Source organism: Epinephelus moara, chromosome 23 (assembly GCF_006386435.1).
Source record: "Epinephelus moara isolate mb chromosome 23, YSFRI_EMoa_1.0, whole genome shotgun sequence".
NCBI classification, from domain to species: domain Eukaryota; kingdom Metazoa; phylum Chordata; class Actinopteri; order Perciformes; family Serranidae; genus Epinephelus; species Epinephelus moara.
Genome location: NC_065528.1, coordinates 14,639,350 through 14,658,056, shown reverse-complemented (window position 1 = coordinate 14,658,056; position 18,707 = coordinate 14,639,350). Strand labels below are relative to the sequence as shown.

At 42.1% G+C, this 18,707-nt stretch overlaps 1 protein-coding gene across 2 annotated transcripts in view; it reads left to right on the top strand.

Annotated features, from left to right (window-relative positions):
- sox5 (SRY-box transcription factor 5) overlaps positions 1-18,707 on the top strand; it is a 301,706-nt gene that overhangs the window by 126,683 nt on the left and 156,316 nt on the right. For both annotated transcript variants that reach the window (XM_050035821.1, XM_050035822.1), the window contains exon 3: positions 4,931-5,008. The gene's annotated coding sequence lies outside the window, so the exon portion shown is untranslated. The remainder of the gene's footprint in view (positions 1-4,930; positions 5,009-18,707) is intronic.

The window sequence follows — 18,707 nt, the reverse complement described above, 5'->3', positions numbered from 1 at the left end:
TTTTTCACGGACCGTTTAATGAGTTATTACCTATTACAGACACTGCTAACGGCTAACAGGGCTAACAGCTAACGGTTAGCCCAGCTAAATGTGCACACAGAAATAGTAATGTTTGTTCAATCATTGTGTTTATAGACTTTACAAACATCGGATTAGTCCATATGGTGATACAGTGATGTGAAAAATGTGATATATAGGCTATATATATGTAGCTAAAAGCTCTGCTGGTTTTCTACCCGGAAGTATTTGTAAACAACAAGGCGATTCCCTCTATAGTTCGGCCAGACGGATGAGTCATGGCCTTGTAAAAGATTATGTTTGTTTCTTTTAGTTGGCGAGAATGTGTCGCCGCAAATGCGACAAACATCCACTGAACTTTGACGGCGTTTTCGGCGAGCACGGCTGAGCCATTTTGTACCGCTACACGTGTTTCTAGTGGGACTATGTTTACAAGCTGTGATTGTCTTCGGACAATCACAGCCGTGACGATATCACAGTACAACATCACTCCCTCTTGTGTGATATTGCTTAAAAATCATATCACAAGTAAGACATTATGATGTTCCGGACCTTTGCGAAATTTTCTCTAACTGGACCTGGTATTTAGTCGAATACCCCTGTTATAGTTGCTGGTAAGCATGAGCTAACACAGCAGCTGCACAACACCCAACTTGAGCCATTTAACGGTTCCACCAACCTCATACCAACATGGCTCGACTCTGTCATTAAACCCATTAATAACCATTAAATAACATTAGCCATGTGATGCTAACAGTTAACCTTGTCAGTGTGTGTATGTGGCCAGACAGACTCTCACAACTGTCCCTGGCGCTGACTCACACTCCTGCAGCAGCAGCTACAACACACTCAGTCAGTGTTGTGGTGAAGGTCAAGGGGGCTGTTTGACTTTGAGTTTGACAGTTTGGCATGCCACGAGTCCATTCACATTGTGGGTATCAAATGAAGTACCCCGTGGGTATCAGTGTCACTTTAAGGGTAGCGGTGACGATATCCAGCCCTTTCTGTTGCTGTTTTTGTGGCGTTTTTTTTTGTGGAGAATTGCCCGTTTTAATGACAGGGTTCACCTCTTCACGTGCAAATGTTCCACCAAAGCAAGTTTAATTTTACATGTTGAGTGTCCACGATAGAGAACACTATCATATTAAGTGAACCAAACCAAACAGCTTCAGGAGCATTACCAGCACCCTCTGAGCTGGAGTCAGGCCAACCGTAATTTGCATGTAGCCCAGAAAAACCCAAGACGGATGCAATTAATGTGATATGGCCAATGGAGACATATATGTGGTTATGTGTAAATGTAAGTGTCGGAAATCTCATTTGGATTTTATTCGGATACAAGACACTTGAAATGATGAGCGCAAATGGGACCAAATACATTGTTAATTGTAGTTTTTGTGTCAGGTGGTGTTTGTCTTTCTCTCTGCAGTTTTCTACAGCAATAAGAGAAACTAACACCGGTCCCCCAAACAGAAAAAAGAATTCCATGCTTTTCCCCTCATAACACACTCATCATCTTGTACCCGGCTTTCACTGTCTAAATACATCTTTTTTTCCCTCTTCCTCAGATCAGTGTTGTCCTCTTCTGTATTACATGTAAACTAGGGATGAGCGAGCAGGCCTCCCATGGATTAACCGCCGACTGACTCCAAAAGTTGCAGTCAGACTTCCTCATTATGAGACGTGTAAAATCTTCACAACACACACGCACACTCACACACACACACACACACACACACATAAGTGCACACAGTCCCAAGGTTTTCCAAACTAAGTGCATACAGGCAACACTGTCCCCAAATCACATCGCCCAATATTCCCCCGGAAAAGACTACACAACGGCTGCTCCCAAATCTGATTGGTGTTATTTGTAAGTCAGCCTAAATCTCAGAGAAGCTACACACACAAATGGAACAGGGCTTACTAATCCATTTGTAAGGCAATAGGCAGGCAAACAGGCAGGGGAGAGCTTGCCAAGTGTTGTAATCACAACTAAAGATGATGAGCCCACTCCCTTCCTCTACACTCCACAATGCCGTGTGTGTCTGCGTGCGTGCGTGTGTGTTTTTGTGTGCGTTTGCATGTTTGTCCTACATCGCCTCCTTTACAAAGCTGTGACAAGTGAGAGAGAAAATGAATCGGTATCAAGTGGATAATCTACAAAAGTACACTAGGAGCTTTTCCACCTTATGCAAGTCCCCCGCTCATTCATTTGCAGATACCACGCAATCTCTCCGAGAACAACAACAAGCCGGCGATATGAGTTTTGAAAAGGCAGTAATTGTAAGCAGGTTGGGGAATAAATTAGAATGATGACAAAATACAGAGATAAATCCAGCTTAAGAGAGATGTACGCCACTGTTTATTTGATTTCAGCTTTTCTCTCTATCCTGCTCTTTCTCCCTCCCTCATTCCTGATCTTTTTTAGTGGGGTGGAAAAATGGATTTTTGTCAGCGATTTGGCCCTGAAATAGCTTATTGTCTAAGGCAGCCACTGTGCGGGTACAACGTCAACATCACATGTGTGTGCGAATGCGCTCGCCTGTTTCCATGGGGAGTAATGGCCGTGGAAGTGTGTATTGGCTCTGCTGGCACAATACGCCACTGTGCTCATTGGTTTAAACTGGTGTGTGTGTGTTTACAGTGTGTGTGTGTGTGTGTGTATGTATGTATGTACTTCTATAGTCTCTCTTGTTGATATTTATAGATGGGAGAATTCTGGTATGAAGGGGGGTGAGGGTAGGAGGAATGTAGGGAGCAAGGGAGGATGGGTGAGAGAGAGGAAAAGGAGGAGGAATGAAGGGATGAAGAGAGGAAAAGAGGAGGGGATCTGTAAACTAGTGAGTCAATCTGCCCTCAGCTTTTTCATTTTGTCACTCCCTTACACTTTTTGTGTCTTAATTTTCCCGCTTATCTTCTTTCACTTTCCTCTTTGTCTCACAATTTCATGCACAAGGGCATCTGACACACAACATGCCCAACCAACACACCCTCGGATATCCAGGCAAATGCAGGTGCTACCATTACATTTACTCTAATTTGAAATTTGGAAGCTACTTTTTGGACTAGATGTAAAAACCTTTGATTGGAGAGGATCTTTGAAATGGAAGTTGGTTCGTGAGAAAGTCAAATTTAACTCTGATGACAAAATGCTTCAAAGTGGGTGAAGATGAGAATACCTTAAAAATTTAAGGATGAAGGAGCTGAAAAGAGTTGAACCAAGATTTTCATATCATGGTTTTCAGAGCTTCTGTGCCAGCGACAGTCGTGGCTAGGGGCTTCTGGTTTTCGGGTTGTCTGACGAACGTCCTGTTTTCATAAACGCAATATGTCAGGGACACTTTGAGGGAATTTATCAAATTTGGTGACTCAAAGATAAAGTGATTAGATTTTGCAGGGTTCTGGTGGATCCTTAAAAAGTCTTAAAAGCCACTGAATTCTTTAACCTTAAAAGAAGGCCTTAATTGGTATTAAAATGACTTAAATTGTTCTTTAAAATGACTTGAAAACATGGAAAGTAGGATTTTATGAAATCCTACTTTCCTGATGTTGCATAGTAAAATCTCAAAATAATTGGTAACAACTATTTTCTTCTTCTTAATCTTCTTTGTCTTAGTCTTCTTCTTCCTCTTCTTCTTTGTCTTCTTCTACTTCTTCTTCTTCTTCTTCTTCCTCTTCTGCTTCTTCTTCTTCTTCTTCTTCTTCCTCCTCTTCCGCTTCATCTTCTTCTTCTTCCACTTCTGCTTCGTCTTCTACTTCTACCTCTTCTGCTTCGTCGTCTTCTTCCTCTTCTGCTTCGTCTTCTACTTCTTCCTCTTCTGCTTCCTCTTCTGCTTTGTCTTCTTCTTCTTCTTCTTCCTCTTCTTCTGTTAGGTAGCTGTCACCAAGCTCTTGACAACATGGCAATGAAATGAAATGGCAAATTCAGTGAAAATTAGCTATTTAATCTTTGCAATAGGCTGAACCAGTACTATGCACTACTATGTACTATTTTATGCAGAAGGTTTTTCACACTCGACACAGCAGGATTCAAAGCACTGGAATCCCACCTTCAGAGTGAGAAACACAGAATCTCCCACTCATGGTTTTATGCTACAATAAATATTTTGGCAAAATTGTCCTTAACCCTAAGTAATTAATGTCGGCTCATGTTTTTGTCTTTAATTGAGTTTTGGTTATTGTAAAATTGCTCTTAAATTTTATTCTGAGTGGCATTAAAAAGTCTTTTATCTAACTTGCCACAGGAGCCACAGGAGCCCTGTTTTCATGGTCAAAGGTCACCGTGAGCTCACAAAATGTTTTTTTGTCCATAACTCAAGAATTCATTTGCTTACTATAACAAAATTTCACACAAATGTGTAAAAGGGTATAATGATGAAGTGATGACATTTTATATCCAAAAGGTCAAAGGTCAACTTCACTGTGATCATAATATTCCGCATAAAACACTTTTCTGGCCGTTATCCAACGTCATATGTCAGGAACAGAAGCAGAGACGTATGACCAGATACTGCATTGGTGACATTAATCTTGGGTGCCCACCTTTAAACTGCTGTGATTGTATAGATCGTCTGTGCTTCTGGGTTGAATATGTGCGTGAAGCATCCACGTTTCGCCAAAAATACACTTAATAGCTAATATTAAATTCCTTCAAAGTCTCCACTATAGCCATCGCTATAAACTGCAACTCAACTGGTTGGCGGAGGCACACAACCACATGGTGGCAATTCTAGTTATCCATTTTTCCTCCCAACCTTTCTATTTCTCTCTGTTACTCTCTTGAACTTTACTATACCTATTTTCAAGTTAGTGTGTCCAACCCCACAGCAATTTACTTCTGATTATATGCATTTAGATGACGTAAATACCGAACTATTAATTCACTGCCTTTTTTGTTCTTCCTTGTGTCCAGGACTGAGGGGGACCAGCGGACAGAGGCGCTGATAACGTTGGGACATTAAACTCTTCACTTTGCTTCGTCAGGTTACTGGTAAGAGCTCTGACCTATCTCCTATTATATATATCTCATATATGTCACTCATTGTTGTTCTATATGCCACAGCCAAATGCAACACATGTACGGATGGTCTCTGGGGTAATGCTGAAGTACTCAAGTTATGGGAAGGTGGGAAATGACAAAAAAACCTTTTCCTTACTAAATAACTTTCTGAATGCACGAACCACAACAAATGTATGATATAGAATATAAGTGTGGAACACTATTAAAGGGGATGGATAGAGGCTGTGATGCATGCAAACATATTCAGTCTTTCCGAACTTTGTCTTTTACCAGCAGCCAAACTGACATATTTTGTCTTTAGCTGGCAGCTGGCAGGTCTTTCAACCACAAGCCACTTATCTTCTGCACACTCACTTGTTTCTATCTTGGGAACTTCGACTGCTCATCGAAAAACTTTGCTAAGAAATGAATTTGACTGTTGTTGCACGTCAGACATCAGTAAAAACCTCTCCCGAGGCGCGCTCGGATGCAGTGACAAAAAGCAGTGGACGCTGCTGTGCAGAGAACAAGGCCTGGAGTTAGAGGAGGGCAACGATAGTGAACCCAGACACAAGACAAATGACCATGAAATAGAGGCTCAGCTGATACTGTCTGCTTGCTCTTTGTGCTCGTGTCTTTGTGTGTTTATGAGTGTGAAAAAGTCCAGACAGTGTGTGTCAAGGCAGTGTCATGATCACAGATTGCGGCCTCATCACTGCTCTGCTGAGGAGATTTAGCTGGCACCGGTTACACTGACCATGGCCCCGTGTGTGTTGTAGTGTGTTTGTGTACGCGTGTAGATGTATGAGCGTTTGTCGCAGCCCTGTCAGATCAGCCATGAATCTGCCCACTGCGTGTGTGTCAACCGGGGGTGACCTTTTTCTGTGTGTGTGTGTCTCTGGGAATGCGTGTGTGTGTCCTGTGCTCCAGGCAGGGAAAGTCCCTGTCTTCGCTGTGCCAAAGAGTTGGAGGGGACACCCCGTTCATCTGTGTTTGGTTGAGTTTGTTTTGTTGTGGGAGTTCCCCGTCGGAGCGAGAGGGGCTGGTCTTCTGCATTGGTTTCATCAGATTTTTATAGCGTCACTAAATTCTTCTTTGAGTATTTTGCTTCTATATTTGCCATAAGTATCAGATATTATGTCATCAGTCTATGAATCAGTAAGGCTCACCCATCACACCCTTTTCTTAAACTTTGCTCCTGTTGGCGTGTCACACTACCCGACCATTAGCTAATCATCACTTTGCCCTGTTGTAAATTTGAGCTCCACTGCACCTCATGCTGGATCATGAACTCACATATTGTATAAGTGGATGAGAGAAGGGTTGGAAAATTACATGTTAGCACAACATACCAGTAGCAACAAGTAGAAGTAGAAAGTTTTTGTCATCTGTCAAGTCAAATCATTTTTATTTATGAAGCCCAACATCAGAAATTTGCTTTATATGGCTTTATAATCTGTCTTTGAATGAGGAAAAGCTCCCCCAAAAAACAAACTGGTTGTTACGTAGCCTCCTCGCACAGGACAAAAAGACGGAGGAGACTTAAAACAAGTTATCCGCCTCCAGAAATGTAACCACAGATTGATATCCTATTGCAGAGTAGTAGTAATGAAGGAATCTCAATGAAACATAACATAAAAATTGCAGCGTGCAGTTTGCATTACGGTATAATAAATAATCAACTGCACTTTATACTTGCATGGATTAGGGGCTCAGCACGATCCCTGCGCAACCTGCGTGTGTGTGCTCACTGTCAATAATTATACTCACTTCTTTGTAAACACAGGAGTACACTCTGTGGTCTTGCTCTCTCTGACACTGTGGTGGGAGCTGTGGACAAACCTGCAGCAAGCACACAAGAAGACCGCTGTAGAGAAAGAAAGCAGAACAAGTCCTTTAATTGAAATATTACCAAAAAAAAAAAAAACAATGTGTAGAGTTGTGCAAAAGTAATCCCTCTTAATCATCATTTATGACCCACTGAAAGTGTGTGGTGGTGTATTTTCAAATATTGGGAACAAGAGTGAATCTGGGATTTTACTTTTGCTGGCAAATATGTTTACAGTCAACCTACAATTCCTGCGTAGTATACCTACAAGGTGTTGAAATGATGACAGTTGGAAACAAGAAATTAACAGCGGTCTCCTGTGTTGAAGCCCGATGTCGCTCTTGTAACTCTCTGATAATGATTCCTTTGATTCCTCCTTTGCTTCCATAATAACTTCTGTGGCCGCTACAGGACTTCTTCATTTGAATGTAAACAGATGTTGTTTGCGGCACTTGCTGATGTAACTGATGCTGTCATTCCTCTCAGGAGGACAGTCACAGTTCTGTTGTAGGTTGGTTTGACTGCTAGGGTCAGGAGTACCACAGACCAACGAGCCAATCGCACACAAAGAGCATTTTCACTGTCAGTTGCAGAGGTTCATCATAATGTTTCAGCAAAAACAAGCACTTGTAAATCACGTTTGTGTTAAAACTTCATCCAGTTTCCCGTAAAGTTCTTCAGATTAGTGCCCACTCACAGCACTCACAAGCAATTGCCTAAAAGAGCGTTAATAGAATTGTGAGACAAGTAAGTCAGTAACATTTAATTATATAGCGCTTTTCGCAGACATAGGTCAAAAGTGCGTCACAAGTGCAATACACAACAAGACAGAAATCGAGACAAAGTGACGACATGAGCCACATAGTGAAAAGTTTGCACACACAGAAGAAAAAAGAAGAATTCACACTACACAACAACAATAGACAACATTTAAAAAAGTATAGCTGGTACATACAAGTTACCCAAACGCCTGTCTACACAGGTGTGTATTTAGCTGGCTTTGAAAAGAAACCACAGAGTCAGCAGATATAAAGGGCAGAGCATCCCAAAATTTAGGTGCTACGGCCACAAAAGCTCTATCACCACGTGTCTTAAGGCGAGTGTGAGGGACGGACAACAAATGTAGCGTATTTGATTGAATAGAGTGAGCTGAAGACCACAGGTTTAGCTACATAAGAGGGCCTGACCGTGTAATGTTCTGTAAGTAAGAATGAGAATTTTGTACTGGATCCTAAACTCAACAGGGAGCGGCAAAAGACAATTAATGCAAAATGATTTTTTTAATAGATTGTATTACATCTTCATTTTGGGTCTGTTGCTATGTTTGTCTGTTTGCACCACTGAACCCAAAGCCTCGCTGTACTGTTAGACCTAAACATTTTCTTTAAAGCCACAGCTCCTCTGTGAAGAGCCACACATCTCAGCGAGCATCTCCCTGCAGTAAATATGCTATTCTCCATACGTGCTTGTTAATTAGCTCAGTTCCATATCTTGCTGTGTATCTCTTATGCCGAGCAGATCCCTGGTCCTCTCTCTCTCCCAGCACTGTCCAGAGCTGTATGAGAGCTAATTGGCAGCTCGCTTGCCTGCCGCGACGGTGATCATGCAAATGTATTGGTGCTTACCAATAGCCTGGCCCATCAAAACATTACAACGGCCATTACCCAGAGCTGAGGCCGGCCTAACGAACATATGCTCCCTCCCTCCCTCCCTCCCCCCCTCCGTCAGCCCCCCCCCCCCAATTCCTAAACTCTTATTTATGTGTTTAATTTAATGTGCGAGGGAAGAATTTCCGAAATTAAATTTGGTTTTCGTTGGTGCCTCCAGAGAGTGGCGGCGTTATAATAACATGGTAATTTTTTACACGTCTTTATGAGAAATGAGAAAATTAATTCTTTCTGACAAGCTGTAATTATTGGGCTTGGAACAGTTGCAGCTGAACAGTTTGGGCTGTGGTAGCCTGGCAGTGAGCTGAAAGAGGGGGAGAGAAAGAGAGAGAGAATGGGGGGCAGACGGGGGGGCAGAGAGACAGAGAGGAAGGAGACAGAGAGCTGTACAGCCTGAATCATATACACTCACAAAGGAGGGAGAAGAATGGGAGGTGAATGGCAATAATGATGGACAGGGGAAGTGGAGAGGAGAGGAGACGGCAGGTGGTGGGATGTGAGGGAGAGGAGAAGAGGGGAATGGAGGAGGAGAAAGAGAGCTTAGGATGGTGCAAGGTTATGGAAAGAAGACAGAAGAAGAGGTGGAGGACGTGAGGTGAAACAACACCAGGTTAGGTTACAAGAGAGTAGACGAGATAAGAGAAGACGAGTGGACAGTGGTGTTGGGAAGTGAGGGAGAAAGAAAAGATTGGAGGAAGGAGCAAGGACAAGGAAGTTGGATTTGAGGAAAGAAAGGTGAGTATAGGACAGAAGAGGAGAGAGGAGAAGTGTGGAGGACATGAAGTACGAGGAGAGAAGGTCAGGAGTAGAGGACAGGAGGTGGAAGGAAAGGAGAGAAGAGGAGGGCGAACATACAGTAGGTTACATAAAAGGAAGGAGAGGTGAAGGAGACGAGAGGAGAGAGGTGATGGAAGGCAAAGGAAAAGAGGGGAAGGGTGGAGGACATGTGCATGAGGAGACAAAGTTGGATTAGAAGAGGACTAGAGGAGATGGGGATGCGGTCGGAGACAGAGATTTAAGAAAGAAGAGTTGCGAGGAGAGAAGAGGTGAGGGAGTAGATAAGTGGGGTAGAGGACAAATTGTGTGAGGAGACAAGGTTAGATTAGAGGAAACAAGGGGGGAGGAGACAGGAGGGGTAGCGAGGAGTCGTGCCTCGGTGTGTTACATCAGGTAGGAGTCCCTGTCTTCTTGTCTGATGTCATCAGAGGAGGCTTCTCTACTGCACCAGCAGCTCCTCGTGTGTCAAGGTTACAACACATTAATATTCACAGTCTACAGCCGGCCTGGCCGCACTCCAGGCCTTCTTAGGCTCATGAGCACACACACACACACACACACACACACACACACACACACACACACACACACACACTCAAAGCATCAGCATCTGCTCACACTTACAGAGCTTCTTCCTCTTTGCTCCATCAAGCACAGGCATGCGTTCATACGGAAGCCTCTCAGTGTACACACACACACACACACACACACACACACACACACACAGAGCGCCCTCTTCTTTGCCCCATCATGTGCTGAATATGGAACGATATTGATATTATGCGGCCATATTGTCATTTATCTACAGTTATTCACTTAGGGGGCTGCCGTAAAAGCACTCTTACAGTTGTTGGGTGACTCATTTAATGACCCACTTCTGGGGTGTGTGTGTGTGCGTGTGTGTATGAAGCCAAGTGGCCATTTGTTTTTGCAGGCTTAAAATGAAAACCAGTGTTCCTCTGTTCACGTGAGTGTGTGTGCATGGCGGCTCGGAGGTCATGACGTTAAAAAGATGTATAAAGTATACGCCAAAATATACAAATGTCATGCTGTGTGTTTCAAAGTTAAAATAGAACCTAACACAATAATTTATCTTCTTAATCTCGAGATATTTTAATTGAGCTCAGCATGTGTGAAAGGTTATGTTTGTTTTAAAGCAGCCATGTGACAGTGAGACTGTGAATGTGTTGTGTGTGTGTGTGTGTGTGTGTGTTTTTCCAGAAACCCTTCCTGTTTAGTCGTTGAGCGTGTTCCATTTTGTCCTGTGCTGTTAAATGTTTCATCCTAGCAAAGGCATGATGGGACCCCCTGGGGATGAGGCATCTGCCCGCCCGGCCACACTCTGAATTATACATGACAGCACAGGACAGTGTGTGTGAATGTGTGTGTGTGTGTGTGTGTGTGTGTGTGTATGTGTGTGAGAGAGAGCGCATTTGTAGGTGTCACTGAGTGAAGTGTCCACTTTGTTGCGTGACTCTGTTTCAGATCTGCACTGAGCTGTCTTCAGTTGTATATTGTCGGGCATGCCCTCTCCGTGTGTGCAAGCGATTGTGTTATGTAGTATATAAAGACACTTCCTTTTTAAAATCAAACCGTTGACCAGAGTCAGACAAATCCAATGTATCCAAGCTTGTGCTAAAACTAGCAGCTCAAAGCCAATCTGGCAAAAGGGGGGAAACAATTTGTTCTGGATTATTGTAATTGTCATGGGTGCGTCTCAAATATGCTAAGCTCTTAGTTTTGCTCCTGCCAAACGGTGTCAGAGAGGTTGTTGGGAAACATTATTTTACTTAGCCATACAAGACTTTACTAACTGTACAAGGCAAAGTAAACTCTTGCCAAAACAGCTTGGAAAACATGGGAGAATGTTCGTTTTGAATATTGAATATTTTCCCATAGATCATGAACCAAACCAGAGACATATCCTTTTATACAGCCCAGTATCACAAATCACAAATCTGCCTCAGGGGGATTTACAATCTGTACTGCATATGACACGCTCTGTCCCTAGACCCTTGATTCAAATGGCTCTCCCTAAATAACCTTTAACCGAGGAAAAAGGAAAGAAATAAACCTCAGAAATGAGGATGTCATGTGCTAAGAATAAACTAACAAAGTAAAATTATGGTAGGGACAAAAACATATGTAGAGGATATGGATCTGGGAGGACAGTGGGCAGTTTCAGGTGGAGCCAAACAGATAGGACTTGAGCTCCATGACCTCCTCTCTGAAGGAATGGCCGCCATGTTCCTATCGTCATTTTTTGCTTTTAAACAGAAACAGCCTTGGGTAATTTTAAGTAATACTTTGTCCTTTTAGTGGTCATATATAGAATGACTTATAAAGCATATACAGGTAAGGGCTTCATGTTTTGAAGGACTCTTTCCTTTAACATTTGCACAATGTTAGTTATTCTCGTTAAGGCCCAGATCAGGCAGAGCATGTTTTAGCAGGCTGGGGTGGCTTTTTGTGATGGTTCTCAATTAAAAGTGAAGCATTTCGCACACTGCTTTTGCGGTACGGAGTGACTCGTGTTTTTGCAAGAGCACCCAAAATGCATTGAGCTGAAAATCTGTCAACTCAGAGCAGAAAAAGCGACAACACCATTGCCGTTTTTTCCCCACTGTCCAATCAGATGAATATAGAGACGGCTTTCTGTGATGGCGATGACAACGAGCAATAATGGTTTTTGTAAAGCTAACGCACTTTCAACGTCGCCCTAGGGAAATCTGCAAGACTTGCGCCAACTACTTTCTAACATTTTACCAACCATAATTGGCCTAAGGATTGACAGCAGATTGTCAAACAGTCCCCGACTCATCCTAAAATAAGCCTTGAACAGATCATCATCCAGGCAAAGCTCCTGGTCCAGCTGGTGGTACTCCCTGTGATTTCTCCTCTTTCTGAGGGCCTCGTCTTCCCACAATGATCTTGTTTCTTTGTGACCAACTATTAGGAACACCCTCCCACTCTCAATCAGTGTCCTCCACCTGTCCATTTTTATACATATTTTGAGGTACAGATCTGTGATTTAACTTCACAGCAAAATAGGGGGTTGGCACTTGCCCAGCAACAATTAAAAAAAACACAGCAAGCTGCAAAACACGCTCTCTCTGATCTTGGCCTAAGACTGGATATGAAGTAAAGTCAAGTCAATTTTATTTATATAGTGTCAAATCATAGTAAAAGTTATCTTGGGACACTTTTCATGTAGAGCAGGTCTACACAAAATCTTTTACAAGGATCCAACAGTTCCCCCATGAGCAAGTATTTACCAGTCACAATGGCTGGTTTTGTTTTTACTCTTTAAAGCTATAGTGCGTAACTTCTGTCGCCTCCCAGCAGATAATGCGTTATTACAACTAATAAGCCGGCGGCACTTCCATGTACACAGAGTAACACTCGCCACACACCGTACACAGAGTAACACTCGCCAGTCGCCACACACCGTGTACACAGAGTAACACTCGCTTCACACCGTGTACACAATGCTACACAGCGTGGCGAACACCAGGCTGCTAACATTCATTACGTTCATAGCACCATTTCCAAGAAAATAATAAAGTACTAGGTCCAGTACATGTAATAGCAACACATACTACTCATAATATAATTATAAACCAAGTCACTTACTTATCCAACAGCAGCAAGGCAACATCCGTGTCTGCCCTCAGCCCAATTTCTTCCTTCAGGTCTCTCCACTGAGGAAAAGCAACGCCAATACAAATCCTTGTTTGCCTTCTCCGTCGGTCACTTTCCTTCGTTGCTAATAGACCTTCAGCCGAACGTCCAGGCTTTTTCTTTGTGGTAGGATCCACTTCTGAACCGTGTCTCGGCCGCTTCTCCGCCATGTTGCTTTCTCTTTCTACCTGCACTCTACCTCTTGCTATGACACTCTCCGCTCTTCCTCCCCCTCCCTTCTTGTTGTGAGGAAGCATTTCCTGTGCGCCAGCGGGGGAATGTCGCCGGTCGACATGCAAACTAAAAATGATATATATTGAAAAATACCGCGAGATGGTAGAGGAGCCGATCAGCTTAATCAGCATTGTGTCATCTCCTCTAGTAGTGGCCTGGGTGAAACAGACATTTACGGACCTGTAGAAGTTACACACTATAGCTTTAAGTCTGTCTCATCATGAAAAAAGTGGGTCCTGTCTGTGGACAGATATTGTCACTGCCACAGCATCACACCTATGCAAGATACAGTCATGTAATTTAACAGTGAAAATGAGGGCTTAGTTTGAAGATATTTGTGGTCCGAGCAAGGTCACCAGAAGTAGGGGGTTAGGAATTAGAGAAGGGACCATTGGCCTCCCCACTTTACGCCCTGGTCCCACATTTGTTTTAGGTTGTGGATCACTGTATTATGGTTGGAATGATTCTGTCACAAGATGGTCTCTAGTTTAATTTTTTTAACATTCTTTATTATTAGTTGCGTTTGAGGTAAACTATACACACAAAAAAGTGTTTTAATGTCTTCCTTTGCCACCAGATTTTCTAGCGACATTTGTCTCGTCATACCTTTCGCCACGTCACAATACCAGCTTAACCCTGTCCTTGAAAACTATCTGCAGACTTTTTACGAGAAAACAGATGTGGAATAGCCTCAGTGTAGTTCTCTATTCTTGTGGCCCTCACACATTAAAATTTATTTATGCATCCAAACATTTTCGGTTATATTTTGGCTGGTAAAAGTTCAGCCATGATGACAAATGTGATGATATTTTTTATACCAACCAAAAAAACAAACAAGAGAACCTTGTGTCTTTTGAAAGGTTAAATAATTTACCCTCTCCATGTGTGTGTGTTTGTGGTGTGTGTGTAATGTGTGTATTCTGCACCTGAGGTCCTGCTACTGTAGCTAATGAAAGCCCCATCTCCTCATGCAAATGAGGCTGCTGTTAACCCCAATCAGAGAGGTCGCTGAGTGCGCATCAATCCCACATCTCCCTGAGCGCTACACAGGCAGCACACAATGGTTCCCACCCCTCCATAGGCCCACAGGTAATTACTGGGAGCCAGAAAGGGAGAGGGCCAGGGGAGTCAGGGTCTCAGGTAGGGTGCACGCGGCCGCCGGTGCTTTTTTCATGTCATTTATGGGAAACACAGGGTTGGTTTGCATGTCGGGTCAAGTGCAAGTGCTGTCTCCTACCACACCCCTTCCTCCAAAACACACGCAGATACACACCCGCTCACAGTGTGACAGGTAATTACAGCGTGAGAGTGGCTGCGCTGTATGTAAGATTGGGAGGTCAGGCCTGCTGTCTGCTCCCTGGGGACCACAGAGCGTCACCTCTCTGACTACATCCACAATAGCTCCATTAGCACCCTGTCGGCCCGTCTTTCCACCTGTTGTCTGTTTGTGCCTACCTGTCATTTAACCGCCTTATGTTCGGCCTGTTTCCTGTCTGACAGCTCTGCATTGTACGTGTTTGAGCAGCAATGCGAAATGGCAATAAGATGACAGTAAAATAACCACACAGCATTGAGTGTTTCTCCCACTTAATACCAACCTTCACATGGCTTCACGTCAGCAGCTGCCGTCAAGTTGACTTTAAAAGTGAGGAGTGTGTATGAATTATGTTCATTCTTTTAGTCCCCATTAAAAAACACAACTTTCTCACAAAATGATTGTTGTCGTGAAAGTTAAGCACGATATAATGTGTCTGTTAAAGTAATGATTTAAACCAAGAATTACTTAAACCAATTTGCCTGCAAATCCATTAAGAGTTTAAAATGAGAATCATCCATCGGGGAATTCCTGGTTGCAATTCCTCCAAACGTTTGGAATCACATGACTTTGAATATGGCAGTACTGTTATTAAAATATTCAATAATAAACGTGTGTTGAAGTATGTGTAGTTTGGACAAATTTGTCTTTTGTTCAGGGCTCTGCAATGATTATGTTTGACTTGTTGTTAATGTTCTCCTCTGGGGAACTATGTTGCATGTCATGTTCGTTGCTCTCCCCCACATTTCCTGTCTGGCTCTGTCAAATAAGGCAGAAACATTACCAAAAAATGTATGAAAAACCCCCCACATTTGTCACATTTTGCATTGTAAATATACAGTTAAAATTGTCATGAAGGCTGGATCAAATATAGATATTCAGTATTACGTTGTATCATTCAGTGATGGACAGATGCAAGGTCATTAATTTACATAATAATATAAATTATAACATATACTGTTGTTTGCACAAGTAGGTTGCTGGAATGAACAGTACCATGACAAAACTTGAGACTTGCTTGAGGTCTAAAACCATATTTAGACCGACAGTAGCCATGCACTAAAAATGTAGCCCTCTCATTCATGTAATAATGATAGTAATAATAATAATGATGATCTTTATTTATAGAGCACTTCAAAAACAGTGTTATGAAGTGCTTCACAGGGCAGCAAAATAACATTATAAAATTTTGGGGGAAAAATTTGGGGTTTATAGTTAAGTTTAGTTTAGTTTAGTTTATTTGCACGTACATGTATAGAAAATACAGGGAAATAAAGTTAAAGTTAAGATAGATGCCAAAAATGTTTTATGAAGACACCTTCCCTATTAAATAACCAAAATCACACATAAAAAGAAAAGGATAAAAACAAAGATTACATAACTGAATAAAAGCGCCAGCCTGAGATGTGTTACAAAATTGTTAAAGATGTATAATTTACAACAACAAAAACACAAATTACAAATAAATCAATGAAGTGTAAAGAGTCTTTGCAAATAAGCGTCCTTTTCAGATGTGTTTTGAATATCGAGAGATGAGAGATATCGAGAGATATCGTAGATGATGATTGTAGAGATGGAAGAAGGTCGCTCTAAAGAGATGGTCCTCTGTATTTCAATAAATATTGATTAAGAGAAGTCCAACAATATGGAAGATAAAGGTCCCTTTATTACGGAAATAGAAGTCAGTATTAGGGAACTTAAAACAAAAGTAAAATCAGAAAAGTCTCACTAATTAAAGTTTTCAAAAGAAACAGATCACTGACACAGCTGGTCTGATTTCCTTGGGCAGATCGTTCTTGAGTCTTGGGGCTTTGACTGCAGCTAGTTTTTGGCCGGGCCTCTGGAGCGGACCAAAGAGCTTTGCCTGAGGATCTCAAAGTAAGTGCCCCTGTCTGACACCCGCTAAAGAGGAAAGTGTCGTGTTCAGATTAAAGCCCTCTGAGGCAAATCTGTGCTATGATTTTAAGATATACAGTATAAAAAATGGATTTGACTCGGCCTGAAAAAACAGCGGTGGAAAAATTCCCACTACAGTCGAAATTCCTTGAAATTAGAAACTGCTCAGTCGCTCCGAGTAAACTGTTCAGTTACAGACAGTACGAGATGCGGTTGTACGGTAATGTACTGTATACATACAAAGGATACCTCAGTGTGTTGCTATGTGACTTCTCCCTTGTGACTTTAACGTAAATGAAAGCCAGTTTTCAGACTGCCTCGGATATTGAGGGGTAACAGACAACCAATAAGGTGCAGCCTTTGACCGCTGCCCTGTGGTCTGGTCTAGGCTCTCCTCTTATTAGTATTCATTCGCTATACTCTAAATATATTCTCTCACACATCTCCTCTCCACTTGACTCCAGGCGTGATGTGTGTGTGAGTATCTGCAGGTCTCCTCTATATTGTTGTTTGTTTTCCTGTGTGTTTGTGCAGGTTTAACACTGTATACCATTGTATGTGTATGCAATGTCTTCCACTGGAGAGCACTTGACCATCAAAAGAGCATCAGAGCAGTCTTTTCCAGTGGGGCAACAATGGTCACCTTAACATCATCACGCGCTGAACCCTGCAGGCAATTGACGTCCTTCTGCTTAAATGTGATTGGATGACAACAATTTTTCTGTGGTTTGAATAACAATGCCAATCCCTGTTTCCCACTTGTCTCGCAATAAACCGGTTAAAGGCCTCCAGTAGACTCTGTATTCGATCCATTTTGAACGATTAGGTTTGCCAAGCCAAATTAGGTTTGTGGATCGTCAGCCTTTGTGACCTAAGTAGCCCGAAGGTGCTTTTGCCCTCTTCACTTATTAACTTGTTTCTGTGCAGAGGCATTCCGAGATTTTTGTCTCTGTGTGAGACAGTGAATTCCACGGATCCATTCATTGGCAAAAGGGAACATATTTTACCGTTCATGCCTCTTGTCTTCTTTACAAGGAGTCTATATGATATGTGACGGAGTGAATGAGACATCTGTGTATCGTTTGCAAAACAGAGCCCGCTCTATATGAGAGTGAAGCTTTCTCTTGTAACAGCTGGTCTAAATTGATGTTAAAATCGTTATACAATTTTGTAAAAAACAAAAAGAATGCATTTGACATACCTGTGCTGGTATCGCAAAGTATTTTGGATACTTTTTTCCTGGTAAGGTCAATTCAGGAAAAGAAAAACTGTCAATTGATAGCCACATGAATCAGTCACAAAGTAGGAAAAAGATTTACACACAAACTAAATGTTATCCTCGCAGCACAAAAACTCACTGTCTTATACATGAAATATATCAGATATATGGCAAGCACACAAAACAAGCAAGTTTTTAATTTGATAAGTATCAGTGAAACATAAATCTTAATAAACATTTCATCTCTATCAAATAAATCCATCTCCTCCCCTCAACTGAAACACTTTAAATGACTAGATTCTGACCTCAATCTTACATTAGTTTTTATTTCTTTTTACTTTATAGTAAGGAAATATCAACTCCGATGCAGCTGTTGTGCATAATCTTTTTCATCTTTCAAAAGAGTATAAATTTTTTTTTGACATATTTAGAGAACAGCATGCAAGCTTAAAGCCTCGGGGTGGATGTTTCCCTTGGTAGCACTTGATTGACATTTGAGAGCGAGAGTCGCTAAAAGAATCACTGTCAAAGCCTGTGGTGTGCTACTGACTGGAGCTCAGCCAAGAAACATTGATACAAGACCTTCTTCTGCTTTTTTCAATAAACCCACTAGCCCACATTAACACATAGCCCAGTGTTAATGATTCCAGATGTCTGTGTCTTAACAACATTCAACATGATCTTGGGGGCCAAGACAGAAAACGTTGTGTAAGGTCTTTTGTAGCTCCAAAGGGGAACATCATGGACTCTGATGAATCGCCTCATGTGATGTCACTTGAGTCAACAGTGGTTTTGGGCTGACTACTACAAGATGAAAATGAGAAAAATATGTTGGTGTGGAGTTATAAAGATGTGAGCTCCTCATCTCTAGTTGAGGTTAGCGGCTTGATGCTACATTAGTCGCTAGTAGAACTCCTGAAGTCTTTGACTGAACTGTTAGCAGCTGAGTTGTGTTGTGGGCAGCAAGTTTTGTCAGTGCGTCGAATAAAAAAAGACATTCATGCTAATCATTTTTAAAAACTGATTCCATCTGCATTCAGTCATGTTAGCTTGTTAGCCTAGCTTACTCTTTC